General features: G+C 33.3%; 1 long non-coding RNA gene across 1 annotated transcript; it reads left to right on the top strand.

The window, feature by feature from the left end:
• The first annotated feature begins 1,016 nt into the window (after positions 1-1,016).
• On the top strand, positions 1,017-12,416 carry LOC123642234. Its single transcript, XR_006736406.1, has 3 exons — positions 1,017-1,031; positions 4,874-4,947; positions 12,405-12,416. It is a non-coding gene; the product is annotated as an uncharacterized LOC123642234 (long non-coding RNA).
• Positions 12,417-13,469: the final 1,053 nt, after the last annotated feature.

Here is a 13,469-nt window from a genome sequence, read left to right on the forward strand (position 1 = left end):
CAAAGGGAACCTTTCCCCTTTGTCACAAATCTGCAAATGCTGCCCAGTAGAAAGTGGGTGCAGAACACAGCTATTTTCTTTCTATTTGCTCAGCCCCCGTGGTCCCTATTGCTTCAGTAATTCTCCAGTGTTATTAAAAATGGTTTTCTTATTTTATCTGGATTTTCTGACTGTTCTTGTCTACTTCAAACAAGTCCATCCAACATAGAATAGGAGGTCTCCTTTTTCTCTTGATCTGTTTATAAGGTTAATTTTAAATTATGTAATGATGTTGTTATATTTCTTCCTTTTTTTTTTTTTTTTTTCATTGAGACAGAGTCTCTATCTGATGCCCGGGCTAGAGTGAGTGCCGTGGCGTCAGCCTGGCTCACAGCAACCTCAAACTCCTGGGCTCAAGCAATCCTCTTGCCTCAGCCTCCCGAGTAGCTGGGCCTACAGGCATGTGCCACCATGCCCGGCTAATTTTTTCTATATGTATTTTTAGTTGGCCAGATAATTTCTTTCTAATTTTAGTAGAGACAGGATCTCACTCTTGCTCAGGCTGGTCTCCAACTCCTGACCTTGAGCGATCCACCCGCCTCGGCCTCCCAGAGTGGTAGGATTACAGGCGTGAGCCACCGCGCCCGGTCTGTTGTTGTTATATTTCTTCTTCTGATGGAATCCATAATCCAGTATATTTCTTTTCCTTTTTAAAGTGTTTATTCTTCCCAAATACCATATTATTTCAGCTTGTGAGCTTGTTTTCCCCTAGTGGAGTGTCAGCTTCTGTCAACAATGTGTATCAGGAAAAGCTTGACCTTTGTGCTATTGCTTGAAGTGCACGATGGATGAACTGGTGAAAAGATCTATGACCAAAAGCCTCAGACTGCATCAGAAAACTAAAGTTAAACATTCTTTATTTGACAAAACTGGTCAGATCTTCACTTTTTGTCTAGCCAGAGAGATTTGGAATGAGGCAGAGATACTCCTTGGACTGTAATTAACCATCACTGGGGGTTTGGATGCTGGAGATGAATAAGTGGCTGCCTGTGGTAAGTGAATCTCCACTTGGTTTCCGATAATGGTACTAAGTACACATGGACCAGGCATATTTCCCAGAATGGTATGCACACTCTCTTTCTCATTCTCATGACAATATCAGGGACTGGGGAAAATAAATGGGGAGCAGCAGTGATAACAAGAACAAAACATAGATCTCATCTTCCCCCCACATAACTGTCCAAAATAGCCTCTTGCCTCTCAGCTCATTGCTCCAGGGTTTTCTCACTATTTTCTTTCTTTTCTTTTTTTTTTTTTTTTTTTTTTACTATAATTCCTCAGAGAACCATCTTGATGCAGGTGGGAAAAGATGGCATCTGTACCAGTTTGGCATTCTGATAAAATCTCTTTCTTTTCATGATTTGATATATGCTGAATATATGATCCTGACATTCATCCATGTGGATGCAATAGCTGTATTCCTTTTATTTTCCTCCTGTATGGTATTCCAATGTATGACTTTAACAAAATGTATGTCTACAGTCTCCTGATTGATGGAAAATTTGGTTGTTTCTTCCTTTTTAAAAAATCTAATATGAAATGTGCTTCAGTGATCATTCTTATCTTCTGGTTGTCTTCTGATTTATCTTCTGGTCCATGTGTGCATAAAGTTTCTCTAGTTATCCAAGACTGGAATTGGCAATTCTATGGTATGCATGTAATCAACTTTACTTGGCATTGGAAAATCATTTTTATGGCATCTGTAGCAATTTACATCTCACCCATGCCAACAGTGTAGAAAATTCCCTCTGCTCCATATCCTTGCAGGCATTTTCATTTTGATGTTTAATTTTTACCAACTGCTTGGATTTGATGTTATCTTATTATAATTTTATTTTGTATTTCATGGTTAACAGTAAGGTTGATCATCATTTAATCTGTGTATTATCCTTTGTTTCTTATTCTGAAAATCCTTATTTCTTTCTTTTGACCATTTTATTATTGTGGTATTTGTATGATTCTTATCAATTTGTGAAATTTCTTTATGTATTCTAGATGGTAATTCTTTATAAGTTTCATTTTTTGTAAATATCTTCTCCTGGTTTGCACCTTTATCATTCATTCTCTTTATAGTGTGTTTTAATAAAATAAATTCTTCTATTTAATGTATTCAAATTTAGCTACACTTTTTTGTCATATATACTTTATTGTCTTCTTAAAAATATTTTCCTATCATATCGAAATGTTTTTTCTATAATTTTTCTAAATATTTAAAAATATTGCTAACACAGGTAAGAATTTGATTATTCAGAAATGTATTTTTATATTTTGGTTGAAGTAATGATTGTCATGATCTTTTTAAATTTTTCCATATAAGTAAAAAAAAAAAAAGTGCCCCAACATAATTTATTGACTACTTTATCTTTCACCAGTAATTGGATGTGGACTTTTCTGATTTAAATATATCAAAATATGTCACACATGGACACACACACTAAACTTCTGGAATCTACATCTATTCTACATAGTCCTTTGTTTATTGCTTCACCAGTAGCACATTGTCTTAATTAACATGACTCTATAATAAAAACATTTATATCTATTAGAGCTAGTTTTCCCTCTTGGTTCATCTTTAAGGTACTTTGAAATGTTAACATTTGATATCAATTTTAAAATCAAATTGTCTAGTTCTGTAAAACAAAATGGTAGTTTGAAACTGCATTAAATTTATACATTATTTTGACATATAGAAAATAGCAATTCTATTTTGATTATATTGTGTTTTTTACTCTATGAACAAACATCACATCTCTTCCTTTTTAAGATTTTTTATTTTAAAATAGTTTTGCAATATTTTACATATATTTGCTAAGTTTTTAAATATATGCTTGTGTGCCACTCACTTTTATTGCTAAAGTGTGTGTATATACATATATATGTATGTATGTGTATATATATGTGTATGTGTATATATACACACTATATACACACACACACATACACATAGACATGTGTGTATATATGTATAAAGTATACCTACTTTCTACTGGGGAGCTATATATGTATATAAAATATTTTAATGTTTTAAAGGTTGTAATTGTTGCCAGATTTCAGAAATACAGAAATTCCATTAAAATTTGGAAATAATCTTTTATCTGACAAAATTGCTAAACTTTGTCATTAATTATAATAACTTGATCTTATAGTCACTTTGCTTTTCTATATTTATACAATCATATAATATGCAAGTAATGGTAATTTCTTTATTTCCTTTCATTAATATAAATTGTCTATATTAAATTTCTAGAATCTCAGCTTTAGGTTTCTTAGCCGCCTTCCAAATCTCTGGCCTAGACTTTATAGCATGTCTAAGTTCTTAGCTAGTTTAAAATATGGCTCTGGGCCAACAATGACTGGCAGATACTCCAAAGAAAAATATATGAGGAACTGGCTTTAATACTAGGTTATTCCATAGGGATTCTTGTTTTCTTGTTATTTCTAAACTCCAGTGAATGTCTTCCTTTTCTGACAGTTTAAAAATGCTTTTTAAAAGAGGTTGTTTGCTCGCTTTTGATGTTTTAACTATCATTTTTGTGATTGCATTTCTGTGAAAGGTTGAGGTTTGTCTGATGTTTTACTTTGCTTTATTGCTTGGAATATTTTACTTTGGTTTTAATTTCATTTTTTTAAGATAGGAAATATTACAGCATATACTTATGCTGATAGGAACTGTTAGGTAGATTTAAAATAATTAATGAAACAGAAATGAGTGAAAACAATTGAGTGATGATATCATTGCATGATTAAGTCTGAGAGAAAATGTTATACAAGTCACAATGAAGGGGTTGTCCTTAGACAGATGTACAGACACTGCATTTACAGAAACAGCAGGAAGGTAAAGAATAAGGATTCTAATACACAGATTTGTAGAACTGGTAATCAGAACATGGCTGGCACCTGTCTTTCCTTTTTTTCGGACTCTTGCTGATTTCAGCTAGGAGGTTTTCATGGAGTTTTGCTGCATGTCAACTCCACTTACACTCTTATAGGGTTTTCTTCTCTTATGGTGATTTTCAGGTTAGTAAATTTTTCAGGCCAATTTTCTTGAGCTTTCTGAAAAATTACAGCCATCATATTTGGTGTCCAAACTGATATGGATATTTCCATTTTATTAATATGTTTTAGAGTTCTTCTGAAAAACAAACTTAGCTATGAAGGCACTTAAATGTGTAGGTGTAGGTAGTTAAATTTATTACTGCACTGATCTTTCCTCAGTGGGGCTGAGTTAACATAAGCTTCAGGGCAACATAGTACAAGACAGTTTGTCCCAACAGGACTAAACTTCATTTCTTTCTTTTTTAGTGTTGAGGGGGAGCTTATGGTATTCTTGTGACTGTTTAACCTTGGGCATTTCAGTTCACATTTTGTATTTGGCTTCTGTATCTGTGAAGTGTACAGTTTTAGCTTGATCACCCTTAAAATCTCTACCAGATTGCACACTCATAAAGGCAGATAATTCTGGAGCTATAATTCGAAGCTAGATTTGTTTGACTCTTAGCCTATATCCTATCTGTCCTGCTTGTCATACCTGTGGAATTCGGTAAATAAACCAACTGCAATCAAGTGAAATTTGTCAATGAATACCTTGCGCTTAATTTTTGACAACAGTCCAAAGATTGTTGTTTGAACTATATTGTTAATTGGTCAAATATACTCTAGTTTATAATTACCTCAGAATGATACCATCTGTTTAATGAATGAAAAAACTAAACTGCAAGAAAGCCATAGTTCCTTCACTCTCATTATTACTGAAACATTTTGGGAGATAATTAAGCTCTACAATTTACAAATTCTCCATAATTCTTACTTTCCTTTTTCTCACATTGTTTTTTAGTGTTCCAACTGACCCACAGGACCAAAATGACTAATTTGGATCCCCATAAGTTTCAGCCATTAGACACTGAACAGGTACACATTTATTTAAGTGCACTTATAACTGAAAATTTCCAAGATCTTTGAAATAATAAAAAACATATAATTTCCTATAGTTTTAGAATGACAGCAAGTTGTCCATATTAGTTCACACTAATTGCATTTTAATGGGTTCCTAAGAGGAAATAATTAATATCACTCCTACCATTTGTAAAAATTTATTAATCATTTATTTCAGGTTGTAATATAAGTCAGGAGATGAGATCTCATTTACTAATTTTAAGCTTTATGTAAGCACAGGTTCATGAACAGAAGAGCACTGTATAAGTTATCTCCTCTGGTGGCTAAGAACAACCTCTGAAATCAAATATAAAGTACGAATTGTACAGAGTACAAGGAGTTTTGAGATGTGGGTTCATGACCTGGTCACTCAGCAATTGTTCCACTGTGCAAGCTATACCACTTTTTTAGTGACCTTTATTTTCTTAAGTTTTAAATATTTGTTTAATTAGGGGCACTTTCTCATTTCAGTCTTAGATACCAGTGGTTTCTCTGAGGTATGGAAAGGACCATTTACTACATAGGGTCTCATGTGCCAGAAGCCTAAGTAAAAACAACCTCTTTTCTCATTTTTCATGAAAGAATCTTTCATTATATCAATACCAATCTTTCCCTCAGTTTTTACCTTATGAAACTATTTCAATTAAAAATATAATATTTGATAGCTCATTATTTCCTAAGCAGAGGACTACTGATATTTCACCTCCACTTGTCCCCCCAGAGTAGTTCTTTCCTTTAAACAGAAAGGTTCAAAGGGCCAGGGAAGGAGGTATTTGGTGAGGAGGACAATGCAACATTGATTCCAAGATCCAATTTATCCTTAGCTCTAAGGGAAGAATTTATGTTCCATGGTCACAACTGATGGGACTGGCTGCTCTCATTATCTTTTAATGTCCACTGTAGACACATAGAAATGTGGCATAATCATCCTTAGAAGCTATTCTTCAGCCAAGATCAGCCAAGATATGTGACTCTGAGTAGGTATGGTGCTTAAATCCTTAAGGTTGAAAAGTTTAGCATGAGAAAATCTTATTCTATTTCCAAAGAAATATAAACTTCCATTTAAATACTTCACATTTTTTTCTAATTTTCTAACAATCTTCTCCTTTTAATGAAGAATAATATTTCTGAAAAGGGATATATAAATTATCTTAAAATATTTTTATGATTAAATTATACTAGAAAGCTTATAATTTAAAAGGATCTCTCTTTCAAATAAGAATTCCTTTTGAAAAAATCATCTTGAGATGTCTTTTATGTCCAGATATTCTTAGGTTAATCTTAAGAAAATTTAAATTTATCATGGATTATAATTTTCTTAAGTTTATGTTCAAACTGTTAAAACTAAATTTTGGTTATTACCATTGTGCTATGGACTACAACTTACTAAAATCATATAATTTTATAAGAGGCTTCTGATGATTCAAAAATTTTCCTCTCCTCACAAAAGGGAAAAAAAAGTAAAAAAAAAAAAATCATTGGCTGTCCTTGTATTTCAGTAGATAGTAAGTTTCTCTTTCTCTGTCCTCTTTCAATAATCACTGACATCATGCTGCATGTTTTTAATTTTTTTTAATTTCCTAAATTATGGAATTCATTTGAATGTTTTACAAAATTAAACAGTGTATCTCCAGGTAAAACTCAAAATGATGGCTACAAATGGATCATAACTATAACATAAATTTTTTTTCAAATCAATTACCAGAAAAGTACAACTACTAAAAATATAATTATCAAAAATTTAAAACCATGATTCACATGCAAATTAAAATGAATATCTATCAAAGATTTGATTGAACTTATTAATCAATAAAGAAAATAATGATGGTTACTAATAAAATGCTGAGTTATATATAAAACTGATTAATGTCCAATAGTGCCAGAAACTGTACTCTTTGGGGTTATCTGTTTCATTGAATAGAACCTCGTTCCATCTCTATTGCAAAAATGTACACAAATTAAACTCTGTCCCTACAGAACTATAAAATGGCTCAGAAGATAAAAAAGAGCCCAAATAGCCAAAGTAATCCTATGCAGAAAGAACAAATCTAGAGGCATCACATTTCCTGACTTCAAATTATACTACAAGGATATAATAAACAAAATAGCATGGTACTGGTATAAAGGTAGACACATAGACCAATGAAACAGAAAGAAAATTAAGAAATAAAACAATATAGCTATAACCAATTGATTTTTGACAAAGCAGACAAAAACAAACTGTGGGGAAAGGACCCCCTATTCAATAAATAATGCTGGGAAAGCTGGATAGCCATATGTAAAAGAAGGAAACTGGATCCCTATCTCTCACCATGTGCAAAAATTAACTGAAGATGTATTAAAGACTTAAATGTAACACCTGAAACCATAAACATTCTAGAAGAAAACATAGGAAAAACTCTTCTAGACATTTGCCTAGACAAACAATTTATGGGTAAGATCCCAAAAGCAAATACAGCAAAACAACAAACTTTACCTTAAACTTTAAAACCTTGGTTTGAGAAATAGGTAAAATTTGCAAAATGGAAATAATAATAATACCATTTCTACATGATTGTGAAGAATACATGAGAAAACTTTTGTAAAACATTAGTGCATTAGGTGATATATACTGAGCACTCATTAAATATTAGACATTTTAAACTCAGACAAATTTTGTCAAGGTTCATTTTCTTGCCCAGCTATACACTGAAATAATTTTTTATATTTTTAATAATCACTCAGGAGGAATGTATACAGTGGATTTTCTTCTTCCTATTTACCCAAATTTGACTGAAGTCCTTTTTGCCCTTTTCAATTTGTTATTACTATTTGATAAATCTAAATAAATGTGTATTTATCCTGTAAGAGGAGTGGTGATGTCTAACAGCGTGAGTCATTGACAATAGGCTTGCTAATTATTTAATTGTTATTTATTTTGTTTTTAATTAGTACCAATGGATCACTTAAAAGTATTTCTCAGAGTCCTTAGATGATCAATGACTACAATGAGAAGCCCCATTTTCTGTAGTTTAGCAGGTATCACTATGCTTGTGTATCTGTGTATTTTTCTGTAGATAAAATGTGAGTAGACACAGGTTTAAAAATTTACTAGGACTACAACAACAAACTATCACAGACTGGGTGGCTTAAACAACAGAACTATATTTTCTCACATTTCTAGAATTCCAAGATCAAGGTGTTGGCAAGTTTGGTTTCTTCTGAGGCCTTTCTCCTTGGCTTGCAAATAACCACATTCTTGCTTTTCTCTGGGCATGTGTACTTCTGGTGTTGTCTCTAATTTCATTTGCTTATAAGGATACCAGTCATATTAAATTAGGGTATACCCATATGATCTCATTTTACCTAATTACCTCTTTAAAGGCTTGGTCTCCAAATGCAGTCACCTGCTGTGATACTGAGGGTTACAACTTCAACATATGAATTTGCAAGGGATACAATTCAGCCCATAACACATGTGTAAAGATCTTAAACGTACATATATCTTTGGAATTTTTTTCTATTTCTTTTGAATAAACCAATCTATCTCAATACAAAAGACAGCAGTCACTGATACCATGTTGCCTAACTTCAAATGCTGCCCTACCACTCCCTGATCTCTCATCCTGAGTGAGAGCTTTAACTTTCCCATACCTCTTCTTTCTCTGTATCTTCAGACATGGTAATTATAGCACCTACCTCATAGATTTGCTGTGAAGGGTAAATAAGTTAATTCATATACTGCATTTAGAAGAAGTCCTATAAGTATTTAGTAATTGACAGATGATATTAACACTTGTTCAAATTTTTTTTTAACTAAGTAACACATAGCACAAGCCATCCCAAAGAATGTCAAACAAATTAAGAGGAAGCATTTATCAGTTTGCCATTGTAAAAAGTATTGAAAATATTTATGTGCATGTGTGTATATATACATATATATAAAATATAAAATTTAATTTCTCTGTCTCTATTTGATGTACTGTATTTCATTCATGAATAATTAGAATCTCTTCTCTTATTTGTCATTAAGTTAACATTGTACAATCTGATGTCTACAAATCAAGAGAGAAGACACTAGAGTTCCTGTTAACTTACACTAGAAGAAGCTCAACGCTTTTTGGTTTTGCGATTAATTCAACACATCTGTTTTGAGATATATATCATACAAAATTTGGAAAAACATATACATTGTCTCCTTTTATATAATTAATATTTAAATAATATAGTGTATTATACTAATATTTAGGTTACTTGGAGATATAATACAGAAATAGGTTTTTGTTCTTATTGAAAGGCTTTCTTCAGTGCATAATGACACTAAATTAATATTCCATATTTGACAAAGAGAATGGAAAGAAATGAATGATGGTGAGAAAGAAATATTTGGTAGCTACTTACATATGAAAAACAGAATGTCCGCATGTCTGTTTGCAATGTGAAATACAGCATTGTACAGTGGATTACATGATTTACCAAATATTTCTTCCCCTCTTCTGACCCTGTGAGCCTATAGAAACTTTATAGATGTAGATGCCATAAGTACTCATAATTCCTCTTCAGCACAATGAGTCAAAGGTGATTGATCTGGCTTGACCTTCATCTGTATATGGTGTCAAGTGTGTATGGTACTTTTCTTATTTTTCACTCTAAATTATAATAAAAACTTTCCCTTTTGCATCAAGTGGTTTTCTTTTAAATTTTCATTGTCATTAGAGTTCATTTGAGAGGTATTATAGAAAACAACCCTGTATTTGCTATATGGGAAGTTCAATTGTTCCAACCCATTGCAGCATCACATTTGAAATAGTTTTATCTTCTCAACCAGCAACTATCTTAATAATTCATATCTAATTGTAGGTGAAAAATTGCTGATAATCCCAAGAAGGGGCAGAACCCTGTTTCCTAGTTCCTGATTATGGGCCTGATCTGACAAGTGAAAATAAAAAGTAAGATTTACTGGCAGCAAAGAATAGCTATGAAACTCATAGGCTAAGAGAATTTGACTTATTTATTTAACTGAGTTTGAAATGAAATATACAGTATAGTGCAAGTGAGGGTCAGAGGGAAATTAAATAAAATATTGGAGAATGGAAATATTACCTGAGTTTGACTGAATATCAAATAGAATATATATTTATCACGTTCTCTTGGGATTACTTTATTAAAACAGTTTTCTTTCTCTTTTTCTTTAAATAAATAAATATCATTTTCCACTGGGAGAAAAAAGACACTGGCAGGGCATCTTTATTAGATCTTGAACACATACTGTATTTGTGCCAATAAATAGGAATGTTATTGATCTTCCCAATCAATGTGTTTTCCTAACTGATAGCATTGTTAAGTAGATTAGGTTTAGTTAGAAATTCCCTTTTCTGTTAATTTTTTAATAGTGTAATACATGTGCAGACATTGTATGCTATTTGAAAGACAAAATCACAAGGTTTATTTACATGAAAGAAGACAAAATGAACTATAGAAATTATTCACAAGTGTCAAGAACATAAACCTTATACAAAACTGTACACAAAGGATAAACATCTTTAGGATAGAAACCTAATGTCATCTCTAATTTTTCTTGTAATTAAAATAATTGAAGAAGTTGGTGAATGCATAATAAAGGTAAATTCAGTAAAATAAGCCACCATCTTTGTGAGCAGCACACTGAAGTGCTACTACTTTAGCTTTTTTGGAACTTATGGCCTTACTAAATTTCCCAAATTGATTTCTATATGTGACAGAGAGCCTGAAAATGCTTTTTCCCTTAAGCAATTACTTTCCAAGGAGTAGTAGTCTGGTACTAAATATTTTGATTGAGAAGATTTACACTTACTGTGTTCAAATCTCTTGCAAATATATGAATGGCCTTAGGCTTAAAGATTTTATACTCCTTTTACCCACCTATGAATAAAATACTGTTTATGGAGAAAAATAAATAAAATACATCATTTTTGCTTTATTTAAGTTTCCTTACATTTTCTGAGAACATTTCACATGTGGTTCCAGAGAATTTCACACACACAATTAAAAGATGTTCATATCTTGGGTTAAAGATTTAGTGGCACGTTAAAATTGAATTTTTGAAGCAGCAAAGTGTTTGAGAAATGGCATGGCTACTTTTAACAGCTTATGATCAGATACAGCATAAGAGGAATAAGTAAAGGTGAAAATTATACTTAAAAGGAAATAAGAGCATAAAAACACGAAATATTTGCAACCCAACTATTTGGCAGAGAAAGACCATTTTCAGGAAAGGGATCAAAAGGTGCTGTAGAACAATCACTTGCTAGAGAGATTAGTATAACCAAAAGAATGCCAGGTGCTAATAGTTAAGACAATGGGGAAAAAGGGCCCCAGTACCATTTCAGAAATCTTTGGGACAGCCCTTCCAATCACAGGCTTAGAGGACTAAGAGCACAGAATAGGTATAGGGGACAGGCCTAAGACATTGCTCCCTGAATCCCAGTTGTGCTGGCTCCAGAATCAGCTCAAAGGGCTCTAGGTACTGCTTGGGTCACTGTTGCAGAGGGCACAAGAAATAAGTCTGTCGGCACTCAGAATGCAAGAGGAGTGGAGGTTTGCAAGCTGTCACCTAGATTTCAGAGGATGTATTGGAAAGCTTGAGTGTCCAGGCAGAAGCCTGCCACAGGGGCAGAGCCACCACAGAGAACCTCTTAGGGCAGTACCTAATGAAGCTGTCCGGGCAGGGCCGATGCCCTCCAGACCAGAGAATTATAGAGCCACTGGCAGCATGCCACCTCAGTCTGAAAAAGCCACAGCATTCAACTCCAACTCATGAGAATATCCCAAACCCATGGGAGTGGGGCTTCTGAAGGCCTTAGGAGCCCACCTCCTGCACCAGTGTGCCTAGATGTGGGTAATAGAGTCATAGATTATTTTGAAGCATTAAGATTTAATGACTGCCCTGCTGAGTCACTTCTTTCTTTTGACCAAATTCTCTCTTTTGAAATGAGAATATTTACCCAATATCTGTACAACCATTTTTGTTTGGAAATAAATCAATTGATTTTGATTTTATAGTCTCACAGCTGTGAGGAACTTGTCTTGAGTCTTGGATGAGACTTTGGACTTTTGAGTTGATGCTGGAACAAATTAAGACTTTTGGGGACTTCTGTAAAGGAATGATTGCATTTTGCAATGTGAGAAGCACATGAAATTTGGGGACCAGAAGCAGAATGCTATAGTTTAAATATTTGTTCCCTCCAAATCTCATGTTGAAACTTGATTATCAATGCTGGAGGCAGGGCCTAATGGGAGGTGTTTGGGTAATGAGGGCAGATTCCTCATGAATATATTAATTCCCTCTCTTGGAGGAGGAGGTAAGTCCATTCTTAATCTATTAGTTACTAAGAAAGCTGGTTGTTAAAGAGTCAGGAATGACCCCCCACCCTCTCTTGTTTCCTTTCTCGCCATATGATCTCTGCACAAATCAGCTCCCATTCTTCTGCCATGACTGGAACCAATGTGAAGCTTTCACCAGATGCCCAGTCTTCCAGCAACCTGAATCATGAGCCAAATAAACATCTTTTCTTTATAAATTACCCAGCCTCAGAAACTCTTTACAGCAACACAAAGACAGCCACACACAGGACCAGGAAAGATGCATACTTAGAAAAGACCTGAGAAGATATTAAGCTTGCACTGAGCCATAATCTAGGCTGAAAACATGCTAAGCTGATTAAACGATTGTTGTGGCACAAACCAAGTCTGCAAAGACTGGTAAACATGACTTTTAAAAAAATTCTCAGTTTTCAACCAAAAATAATAAGGCATACAAACATACAAGAAAATATGGTCAATTCAAAGGAAAAAAATAAAATGGCAAGGAGTACCCATAAGGAATCACAGGAATCAGACTTGCTAGATAAAAACTCTAAAATAACTGTCTTAAGTATATTTAAAGAGCAAATGGAAAATATGGACAAAGAACCGTAGGTAATCAGGAAAAAATATACAAACAAAATGAGAATATCAACAAAAAGAAAAATTATAAAAAGTAACCATATATAAAATCTGGAGCTGAATAGTAAGATAATTTAATTGAGAAATTCTTTAGAGCATTTAACAGCAGACTTGAGTAGTCAGAACAAAGAAACAGTGAATGTAAAACCAGGCATTTTAAATTATCAAGTTTGAGGAGCAGAAAGAAAAAAGAATAAAGAATAGTGAACAGAGTCTAGAGGACTTAAGGGACACAATATACACATATGGGAGTCCCATAGGAGAATAGAAAGTAAAAGTGAGCAAAAGACTATATGAAGAAATAAAAGCCGAAAACTTCCCAAATTTGTTGAAAACCATGAATCTATTACACAAATCTAAGCCCAACAAACCCAAAGTAAGGTAAATCCAAAGAGACCCACACTGAGATGCATCATAAACAAACTCTTAATACCAAAAGACTAACAGAGAATCCAGAAATCAGCAAGAGAAAAGTGGCTTGTCATGTACAAAGGATTCTTAGTAAGATTATATGCTGATTTCTCAGCAGAAAGCTT

Source organism: Lemur catta, chromosome 7 (assembly GCF_020740605.2).
Source record: "Lemur catta isolate mLemCat1 chromosome 7, mLemCat1.pri, whole genome shotgun sequence".
Taxonomy (NCBI): Eukaryota; Metazoa; Chordata; class Mammalia; order Primates; family Lemuridae; genus Lemur; species Lemur catta.